General features: G+C 33.3%; 1 protein-coding gene across 2 annotated transcripts in view; it reads left to right on the top strand.

Annotated features, from left to right (window-relative positions):
* LOC115216729 (5-hydroxytryptamine receptor 1B-like) overlaps positions 1–12,500 on the top strand; it is a 347,847-nt gene that overhangs the window by 52,197 nt on the left and 283,150 nt on the right. The window lies entirely within an intron of this gene.

The following is a 12,500-nucleotide window of genomic DNA, read 5'->3' as shown; positions in this document are numbered from 1 at the left end:
CATATATATCTTCAGATTTCCATACTGAAATTTTTCTGTTCAAGGTGCACTTCACTCTGGCCGGACAACAAGAATTAACTGTACTAAAATTAATAACAACTCGACATCAACACCCGCTATACAATCATGATGATCGCAGATATTCTCCAAATAGTAATATCGAGATTTGAAAACACTATGCATCTTTTTGGTTACATCAGGATGGTCGATGTTTTAGTCCCAGATAAATTCAATGAGGCTAATATCGACAAATGAATTTCTATGTGCGATTCTTTGTTTATCATCATAGAATAAATCACTTTGTGTTTAAAATTTTATCGTATCTTCGCTTTAAAAAAAAAAACGGAATGGGCGCTTTGTTTTTCATACAGCCATATATATATATATATATATATTATATATATATATAGATATATATATATATATATATAATATAATATATATATATATATATATATATATAGATAAAGTTAACCAAACATGAAAACACCAAGAGAAACACATACAAAGCGAGGACGTGGAACAAATATAGTATTATTGGACGCCAGGAAGGAAGGGAAGAAGGAGGGTTTAACGTTTAGTGGAGCTCTTCGCAGAACACCGGAAAAGGAAAGATCAGAGAAGGGAATATATATATATATATATATATATAATATATTAATTTATATATAGAAGGAGCTTCTACAGGACTAGAACTGTTTCATTCATATATATATATATATATTGTTTTTCATACACCCATATTTATTAAATATCTCATAAGAAAATGCATCAAACGTCGGTATCGAAATATAAGTAATTTGAACTGTTCCCTTAGTCTAATTAAACCTATCACAATATTCGATTTTAGTTTCAGTAGGGCTTACGGTGGAAATACTGTGCAAAAAATTGGATATTTCAATTGAGATTAACCTAGAAAATTGTGTACATCTATTTATATCTTCCTACTTCAAACGAAAATAATTTTGACTACTAAAAGTGGGAGGGTAAAATTGAATTCAAACTTTATAGACTTTTAAAAATAGTATATATTAGCAAATGTTCGTACATTACTAAACCGACAAAGTATATGCAACATTATAAATACATACTACATACATACATACATACATAAATATATATCTATATATATATCTATATATATATATATATATATATATTATATAATATATATATATATATATACATAGATACATACATATATACACTCACACACATGTGGCTCCAACCGTTTAGAGATTTTCAGCTATTCTGTATGCTTGAACAACCTGTAGCATAATAAACGATTTATATAAATATAATAAATCATAGTATAAACATAATAAAATGGTTCTATAAAATAATGTAATGCAAATTAAAAGGACTTGGAATTGAAAAAAGCAATTTTGGAGAAGGGAAGTAGATATATATGTGGATTAAATAACCTAGAATATTAAGTAACTCGATTTCATATCCCAACGAAGTGGAGTGTGCCGTACATAAAATGTGAGATTTATTGATGCATTTTATATAAAGCCAATATTTTTATCTATTTCCCGATACGATATATCATAGTAAAATCGAATAAAATAATGAAAACTCGTTAAATTTTCTGACTGTAGAAATGCTACTCGAACTGTCCAAACTTTTATAGAATATATGTTAGTTGATATATCTAAGATTTGTATCGATTTTTTTCGGACGCTATTTAGCAACTGCACACACACTTACACACACACACACACAACACACACACACACACACACACACACACACACACACACAAACGCACATGCACACACATTTAATTTATTTAAAATATTTCAGTTTCCAAATGCAGATTCACGGGAAAACCGCGTCGAAAAAATTTTCTGCAAGAGTAAATGGTGTAAAAACGAATACACAGACGCAGAATTTGCAGCTGTTTAGCTCTATCAATGGGAAATACTGGGGAGAGATAACAGATTTAAAGCCAAAAATTTAACTAAAACACTGTCAGCAATATTGACAGAGTTGCGCCATTGGAACACCAGGTGGGAAGAAATTCAGCAGTGTTTAGGCGTAAGTGGAATTTACGTTGGGGAAACGCAGGGCAGCTGTTGTGCTTTTACGGCTTTTTCACAGTAATGGCAGTGAATTTGCCTTCAGGAAGCATATTTTAACAAATAACTTAAATGGTGTTTATTACTAAACACTGCTTGGTGCTTATACTGTCGACAATATAACGACAATCCATGTCTGTTTTCGTTCGCTTTCCTTGTATGTCTCCACTGTCCTATTTTCGTTCCCAACTTTGACACTCCATAAATTCAAAATGCATATATATATATAAAATGTATATATATATATATATATATATATATTATATATATAAACATGATAAATCTCAGAGCGAGTTATAAACAGTAGCGGTAACACATCGTGACGAATATTTGCCATTTGAATATGGCTAACCCCTAAGGGTTGATGCTACTGTAGTTTGTAGTCCCAGGAAGATATCTCCTCCAGCTGGCTATAGACACACTAGCTGTGTCCTCTTAGTATTTGTGAAGGGAAGTCATCCTCCCCGCCTTCAACTCATGATACACACGGAATATACACACACACACACACACATATATATATATATATACATACATACAAACATATACATATATATATATATATATATAAACAAATATTGTTTGAATATCGATTGCGAAGTGGACTCTTTCCCATTCTTAAGTTGATTCATGCATTCCTTCCATATAATCAATATTTGGTTAAATAAATATTTATCCACATATTGACGAAACAGTCCAGACTGACAGGGATATTAGAAGGGAGACCGGTTTATGAAAATATTGATTTTACAAAGACCACCATACCGACAATTTTTATCCACATAACATTCTCTGCACAATTTTCTCATTCTAGCTGATCATAATACGATAGGTAATTCTGAATTTAATAAACCGTCGAAAGCAGAGAACTATAGCAAATACTTTCGACTGGGCAACGATGAATTGTTCGATTCTATACCATAGTGGTGTGCTCTGGTCAAGTGGCTTATGTTGTTTCTCCAGGTCACTGCTGCCGAATGAGTAGAATTGAGATGATAGAAAATTTTTATTGTTATTTTAATTTTAATATTTCTATTATATGTAATTTTCTAGATGATGTAATTTAATTATTCATTTTGAATTGATAAAAGGTGGGGTTTTTTCTAATATTTTATATATATTATATTGTGTGAAATTTGATTTAGTATTTCTAAATTGAATTTTTTCCCTGTAAGTTTGGATTTTTATTCCCTGAAATAATAATGATATATATATATATATATATATATAATATATATATATATATATATATATGCGTGTGTGTGTGCGCGCGAGCGAGCGAGCGCGTGTATGTGTATCACTGTATCGATTAGACTACCGGATGTGGTTATACAAAGCATCCTGTCATTGTTTTCTTTTCGAATGGTACACACTAATGATTACGTAGGCATGTTAACTTTCCACTTGAACGGAGCGAATTCTGTTTTGGGGGTACCGATTTTCCCCTGAGTGAACTGGGACACGTAAAATAAAGTGTTTTAATCACGATCACAGCACCGCGCTGGGATGAGGATCGAAACGTCAGCCATGCGATTGTGCGTGTAACACCCTAACCAATACTCTACACTGCCTTACGCATTATACTTGCATGCATACATATACACATACTTATAGGTATACTCAGAACACAGGTATATATGTGTATATATATATATATATGTTTGGATCGAATTGTCATCTCGGTTCCATTTTAACAAAACTGTCCGACGAACGGGAACGTGAAAATCCGAGTAACAGCTTTTGTTAAATTTCTGCTGCTTTTCAATAAAGCATATTACTCTACCTCTGGTATCTGAGTACTCTTTTTTCCCACCTTGTTTCACATTTATGTGTTTACTCCGGTATATATATATATATATATATATATATAATATATATATATATGTGTGTGTGTTGTGTGTGTGTGTATATATATATATTACAAGGATGTTTGCAAAAGGGACATGAAGGCCTGCAACATCAATATTAGCAACTGGGAAGCAGTTGCCAGCAACCGTGGAGATTGGCGACGTACCGTAAAAGAGGGAATACAAAGGAGTAACAGAGAGAGAGAGGAGAAATGGAAAGACAAGAAAAGACGTCAACAAGAAACTATGGCATTACAACCAGCCAGTAACAGTCTTCGCTACATTTGCGGTACCTGCCAGAGGGAGTGTTTGTCCAGGATAGGACTACACAGCCACAGCAGGAAATGTATTAGGACATGAAATGTAAAAGCCGGACTAGACTATTTTATGCGCAACTTCATTGTCTCCCGAGACAAAAAGGATGCCAACCAATGTTGTATATTATATATATATATATTATATATATATATATATTATATATTATATATATATGTGTGTGTGTGTGTGTTGTGTGTGTGTGTGTGTTGTGTGTGTGTGTGTGTGTATATATATATATTATATATATATATATATATGAAGCACTCCGTCGGCTACGACGACGAGGGTTCCGGTTGATCCGAATCAACGGAACAGCCTGCTCGTGAAATTAACGTGTACAGACACATGTACCCTTAACGTAGTTCTCGGCGATATTCAGCGTGACACAGAGAGTGACAAGGTCGGCCCTTTGAAGTACAGGTACAATAGAAACAGGAAGTAAGAGTGAGAGAAAGTTGTGGTGAAAGAGTACAGCAGGGATCACCACCATCCCCTGCCGGAGCCTCGTGGAGCTTTTAGGTGTTTTCGCTCAATAAATACTCACAACGCCCGGTCTGGGAATCGAAACCGCGATCCTATGACCGCTAGTCCGCTGCACTAACCACTGGGCCATTGCGCCTCCACATATATATAAAGCACATACATATAAAGCACAGAACACTGTTTTACAAATGATCAGATATAAATACGCAAACACACACACAAAGATATATATATATATATATATATATATAATATATATATAATATATATATATATATATATATATATATATATATATATATATATATATATCTTTGTGTGTGTGTTTGCGTATCTATATCTGATCATTTGTAAAACAGTGTTCTGTGCTTTTATTGCACGGTGTAAGTTAGCAATCCGATAGAAACCAATAACATAAGTACCAAATGAAATAACTATATCTCGTTTCTGCTATGATCGATTATTTGACCTTGATATTTTTCTCTCAGTTTTCCCACATTCAGGTAATGAACAATGAATTATCTTCCGTGACCATGAGGCCTGGCATCATAATGGAAACAAATGGTCTTGATCGGTTGGTTGCAATATTTCGTCGATAAATCACTGAAACCTTACAGAAATTTTTGTTGACTTAGAAACCGTCCGAGAAACCTGAACCTTTTGGGGATTCTTACTAAATATAGTAACATCTGTTCAATTTTCATCATGAGAATCTCAGAATCTTGAAGACAAGCAACCTCACATCCGCTGACATAGATAATATCGTCTTTTGAGAATGATAATCTATTTTATGTTTTTTGAAGTTAATGCTTAATTTCCCGGACTTACAGCTCAGAATTTGATTCAATGAGGATTAACAGTTGTTTGCGTACGTCATTCACGAAAACAATATATTCATGTTATCTTAATGAATTCATTTAAAAAATTATTTCACTTTGCTCTGTTCTTTGCTTGTTCTCTTCTTCATACAAATCGCCGCTAGCCATAAAAAGGGTTATAATCCAGTTTCTACATGTAAAAATTATTGTTCTATATATAAAAAAAAACTAATGACGTGTTGATCAAGCGGCTATTTTGGTGTTAAATGCGCTACACTGACTACAGGCAGTGAAACCGATATATCACAAATATACGATTTTATCTTAACCGTTAGCAGTAACTCTTTGAAATCATGTCTTAAATTCTTGCAATTATTTCTTTCTTTGATATTTATCCCAGCAGAGAAAAATATTATTCGTTGAAAATTTTCTGCGTACATTTTTCACTCATCGGTCAGCTCCTTGTATCTTTGCGGCTTATATCCTTTTAAGATCACATGATGGCGTGACAAAGTGAAATAAACTATGTGGGAATTACTATTAACCAAAATCCAACACTGAATAGACAGCAATTCAGCTAATCAGACAGAATTCTGTTTAGAAACATGAATATTTAAAAATATATCGTTAGATGTTTGTACGTTTTCATAGCAAATGTAAATATTTCCCTTGATGTTTAGCTCAAAATATTTAGGAGAGAGATATATAACAAGGCTCGATAATTAAATTTGTCATAGGGGTTGTATGACCTCCTGTTTCAGGCACGATCCATTACCTGAGTGTGAAGAAAATAGAAAATAAAAATATGCGTGTAGTAGTGGTAGAGAAATCTAGCTGGGGTAAAGAAGCAGCTGAAAAGGCAGGACAATAAGTGGTACTGTTACTTATCTACTTTACTCCGTCGCAATCAAATGAAGTGCTCGTAGAGGGAAACCGAGTTCTGGGGACCGGCTCTATGGCATCTTTCTTCTTTCTTTATTGCCCACAAAGGGGCTAATCATAGAGGGAACAAACTAGGACAGACAAACGGATGAAGTCGATTACATTGACCCCAGTGCGTAACTGGTACATAATTTATCGACCTTGAAAGGATGAAAGGCAAAGTAGACCTCCGCGGAATTTGAACTCAAAATGAAACGCCAGACGAAATACCTATTTCTATTTCTTTACTACCCACAATGGGCTAAACACAGAGAGGACAGACAAACGGAGAAGTCGATTACATCGACCCCAGTGCGTAAGTGGTACTTAATTTATCGACCGCGAAAGGATGAAAGGCAAAGTCGACCTCGGCAGAATTTGAACTCAGAATGTAGCGGCAGACGAAATACCTATTTCTTTACTACCCACAAGGGGCTAAGCACAGAGGGGACAAACAAGGTCAGACAAACGGATTAAGTCGATTACATCGACCACAGTGCGTAACTAGTACTTAATTTATCGACCCCGAAAGGATGAAAGGCAAAGTCGACCTCGGTGGAATTTGAACTCAGAACGTAGCGGCAGGCGAAATACGGCTACGCATTTCGCCCGGCGTGCTAACGTTTCTGCCAATCTTTCTAGCGGCTGATTGTCATCTTTTCCGCTTGTTCCACCACTGATTACTCTCAGGACACCCGATATATGATAAGACATAGTACCCCATATCACTCCAGCACACTCACAGAGGAAAAAGTTTTATCTTCATCTTGGTATCCCCTAATCTGCAATTAATGAATTCCCCTCTAGTCCTGGGTTGGAAATCTCACACTCCCCACGTTCCTATTCGAGGATTTATACTCCTAAGGATATGTATGTTTGTGCATTCATATATGCATATGCACATGTGTATACGCCTTATCCCATCTTATACGCATGTCCCTATTTTTGAATGTATATTTGTATACACACACTCAAAGACACACATATATATACACAAACAATTTTGGGTATATATATATATATATATATATATAATATATATATATATATAATATATATATATGTATGTATTAGTGTGTGTATATATCTATATATATAAAACTCAACTTGTGTGTCTGTGTATGTATCTGTGTGTGTGTGTCTGTGTGTTTAACTTCCCGGCACATCTCCTCCTAGCCGACAAATCGTAGAACCACCAAAAATGGATCACTTAAAGTTTTGGCGAATGAAAATTGAACTGCGCTATTTCTGTTCCGAAATTCATCTCGCAAGTGCAAAAATCGATAATGTGTTTGTTTAGGCCTTATCCCATGCATTGAATAGTGAACTTTACTCAGTCAGCTGTTTGACGTGAACTGTGTTCACCACGCGTGCAAGCATGCGTAAATTGCAGGAAAAATAACAAATCAAGATATAAAAATGAATCGCCGTAAACATTGTAGAAATTCGGCAAAGAAATTAATTTGGGGGATGTAGCCTGGAGGGTTTTTTCGTATTAATCGTTTGGACTTTGTGAACACATACCAATTGTTTTCATAACATTTTTAACGCTTTGAATTAAATGTGACCATTTTGCGTTGAGTCTGCTGTTTGAATTACTTTAACCAAATTTTAGCAGGCCGGATTTTTGATCATCACGATACATCGGCAGCAGCATTCTGAAACTCTCCCCTGAAATCCCTATTGAGAAATACTGATCTAAAAGAATAATTCAACAATGCAATTATCTGATCAACAAAAATTTATGAAACGCTTCTACGTACTTCCTATTGAGGAAATGGAACGCAGAAGCGCAAAAAATGGAGGGCTTTAAATGATTCATTTTAAAACCAAAATAATTGAATTTTGATTGAACTTCATCCAAGTTTAGCTTAAGTCGCGTGTGCATAGAACGCACGTGCGCACGATTCGGACGGTACTGCTACTATATATATAAATGTATACACATATATATGTATATAAGTGTATATATAGTAATATATATATATATATATATATATATATATATATATACATATATATATATATATATGTATATGTATGTATGTATGTATATATACACACACACACACACACACACATATATATAATATATATATATATATATATATATATATATATATATATATATATATATATATATATACATATATATACATGTAGATAGCTGATAGCTTGAGCCATAATAGCAAAATTACGCTTAACATATGAGTACAGAGACTGTCAGCTATATGTATATATATACTTATATGTGTGTATCTGTGTTTATGTGTTTCTCTGTATGTGATCTTTTCACTATATGCTAGTTTGTGTATATATATTATATAGTATTTACACACAAAAAGTTGTAAGTAGATTAAAACTATCGTATAACTGGGACTATTCATGGAGTTTCATTTTACATAATATACTGAAGCTACCGATACAATGATAAACGAAAAAAATACTATGATAAATAAAGTCGTACAATAAGCATTGTACCAATAATAATAGGTTAGAAAATGACTCAATAATGGATGGTTTGCTGTAGTCAAAAAAAAAAAGAACAGCATTCAGTGAAAAGGTCACTGCATCTTATTCTAAATGCAAGCCACTCTATATTAGACTACTAATTATTAAAGACAGCGTGTTATCTGTGTTGCTTCAAGTGGTGTGTATAATGTATATAATCAATTTCACAAATATATCGATGTTTCGTTTTCTATGCAGTACAATTTCTACTCTCAAACACATGCACACATATGTATATACATATATGTATATCTACCTATCTATTAGTCAGAACTGGCAGAACTGTTAGCACGCCGGCTGAAATGCATAGAGGTATTTCATCTGTTTTTTATGTTCTGAGTTCAAATTCTACCGAGGTCGACTTTACTTTCCATCATTCCAAGGGCAATAAATTAAGTACCAGTTGCACGGTATGGTCGATGTAATCGACTTAACAACTCTCAGGTAAAATATAAAAAGGTACACCCCTCCGCCATGCCATGTTGACCGAGTGTAGCAGACTAGTTTCATCAAACCAGGATGAGTTCAAGGCCAAATTAACAGCCTCCACATCATACTCTGGTTGGTGCATAGAACAATGCTGAGTCCGACTACTCAGTTATACATGTAAGAGCTCCATAAGTGCGAAATAATGGTCGCTCCCTGACCGTATATGCGTAGTATATATATATATATATATATATATATATATATATATAATATATATATATTTCGTTTCCAAGTAAGTTATATATATGCGTATATATAATATATATATATATATATACGCATATATATAACTTACTTGGAAAAGGATGCGTGTCGTTCGATCAATATAGTAATATAAATAATGTATAAATATATGCATATATACATACATACATATATGTATGTATATATACATATATTTACGTATTATATATTATATTATATTATATATATATATATATGTGTGTGTGTGTGTGTGTGTGGTGTGTGTGTGTGTATGTATGTATGTATGTATGTATGTATGTTTGTATGTATGCATATATGTGTGGTGATGTTGGTATGCAGGAATCTGCGCATGCTTACGAGTGTGATCCAATGTCTAGAATAGTATTCATTGTATAACCCAAACAATATTTCTAAATAACGATTGGTTAACAAATGCTCCTGCCAGAAATATGAATCGAAAGAAACCCTTCGTGTTTTCAGCAGAGTGACTGAAAAAAATAAAATTAATTATTAAATCAGTATTATATATTTCAACGTATACCCTAATAATTGATAAATGTATATATAATTACCTCTGTGGATATTAACTTACATATATTGAACAAATGTGCCCTATATTTATTTTTCGAGACTTGATGTTGAACGTGGCTCTCTTTGATGTTATTTGTGGCATTAATTATTGAACAACACTAAGATGTATTCATTTACTGCTATAAATGTATACTATGACATTTTTCCTACATCTAATATCTATATATTCCTCTTCAGCGAATATTTCAACTAATATATGATCTGAAAATACTTTCCCAGTGACGTATATTCTAGGAATACGCAGTTCTTTAAATATTTCTTTGTTGAACTTTTTAGATCCATAAATTTCAGATATAAATATATTCATGATCCCAATCATACATTGACATTTATACTAAAGAATGTCACATAACAATAAAAAGGAAATTCGATTGTATAATTATATAATGCTTTTGTACGATGCCCTTGGGTTTCGTTTCAAATGACAGCATATCTACGATCAAAGAATATACTGAAACCGAGGCTCTTGACTCGTCTGCTAAAAATGAAAGGTTGAATGTAGTAGTAAGAAAAGAATTTACTAGATTTATACATCATGACACATTACTCGCAGCCTGCAACTATATTTTCATATTTTAACTTCAGATATATTACTTTAAAATGTTACTTAGCACTGCGCTTCTAGTATAAGTTTAAGCTGGTTCAGATTGAATTTAAAATTATTAATGTATTCATAAAATGGTAGACTAAAACGCAGCTCGAAGAAGAAATGAAATATTTTTGCATTTTTATACCAAGTTGAGTAATGTAATTACTGTCTTCTAACTTTAATGGGTAAGTAAAGCTAAAGTCAAATATTATCACTAATTTTGATCAATAAAGATATAATAATTTCGATTTCCCTATATATATACTTATATACATACATACATACATACATACATACATACATACATACATACATACATATTTACATACATACATATGTGTGTGCGTGTGTGTGAAGGTTTGTAGAAAAACCATGTATCTGAAATGCACAGTACTTAACAGTAAATGGACAAACCCCTGCCACCAAACCATATTGCTATCGCAACAGATTCACGTTATGAATAAATTTATGTTAAAATTAAATATCATAGACGCCAATGTACAGTTTAAAGTATTGTCAGGAAGAAACATTCGAATATGTTGAGAATATTCTTAATCTGAATTCTAGACCCCACGAGACATTCCAAACTGTTCCACTCTTGACCTCTTTGCAATGCGCTGACTGAAACGGAAGTTTGAGAGCATTGCAAAACTTATAGCACAGAACAGTCTTAGTATATTTTAAATACAAATAGCTTCTTCGACCATATCCCTTAGTGAAGCTCAGACATGTTAACCTGCATATAGGCAAACGACCCGATTCGATGGCATCTAAAACTGCCTCATATAACATTGCATTGCCGGCGTCTTTAAATGCTTTAAATGCGCAGCATCATGCTATAGATGCAAAAATATATTCATAAACATTACATACACAACACACAAGTACATAGACATGCACACACAGTTAAATATAAGCATAAATATATGCCTACCTATTTCTTTACTACCCACAAGGGTCTAAACACGGAGAGGACAAACAAGGACAGACAAACGGATTAAGTCGATTAGGTGCGTATCTGGTACTTTATTTATCGACTCCGAAAGTATAAAAGGCAAAATCGACCTCGGCGGAATTTGAACTCAGAACGTAGCGGCAGACGAAATATGGCTACGCAATTCACCCGGCGTGCTAACGACTCTGCCAGCTCACCGCCTTATATATCCCTACCTACGTATGTGTGCGTAAAAACACATGTATATTTTCATATACACACGCATATATATATATGTGTATATATGAGTTCAGCAAAAATTTAGATTCAGATGAATATAATACCTAAGTTCAGGCAGCCTAATTTATTACGGTATTATACAATTTCATTAGGTGATTAGAATCAAAATAAGCAACAAGGATATCCAGAGGTAATGCAGTACGATCGTTTCAGGCAATATTGTTCGAAATGATCTATAGAATTTACTTGATTTATCCCTTTCTGAAAGTGCTCTACCCTCCTCATCTTAGTATTTATAAGGGCCTTTATATAAGTAGCCCTTCTACTTAAATACCCCTAAGAAACAATAAATATCATGTATGGAGTAACAATAATAATTTTAAAACCCAATAATATAACCCTTAGTTTTAAAAAAGTTAGTGTAAAATTAGAATGTCCCATAATATAAATGTTCCCTTAGCTAATACCAGGTAT

The sequence above is a fragment of the Octopus sinensis genome, linkage group LG10 (genome assembly GCF_006345805.1).
Source record: "Octopus sinensis linkage group LG10, ASM634580v1, whole genome shotgun sequence".
NCBI lineage: Eukaryota > Metazoa > Mollusca > Cephalopoda > Octopoda > Octopodidae > Octopus > Octopus sinensis.
Note: the sequence above shows the minus strand (reverse complement) of the source record. Positions and strands in the feature narration are given on the sequence as shown.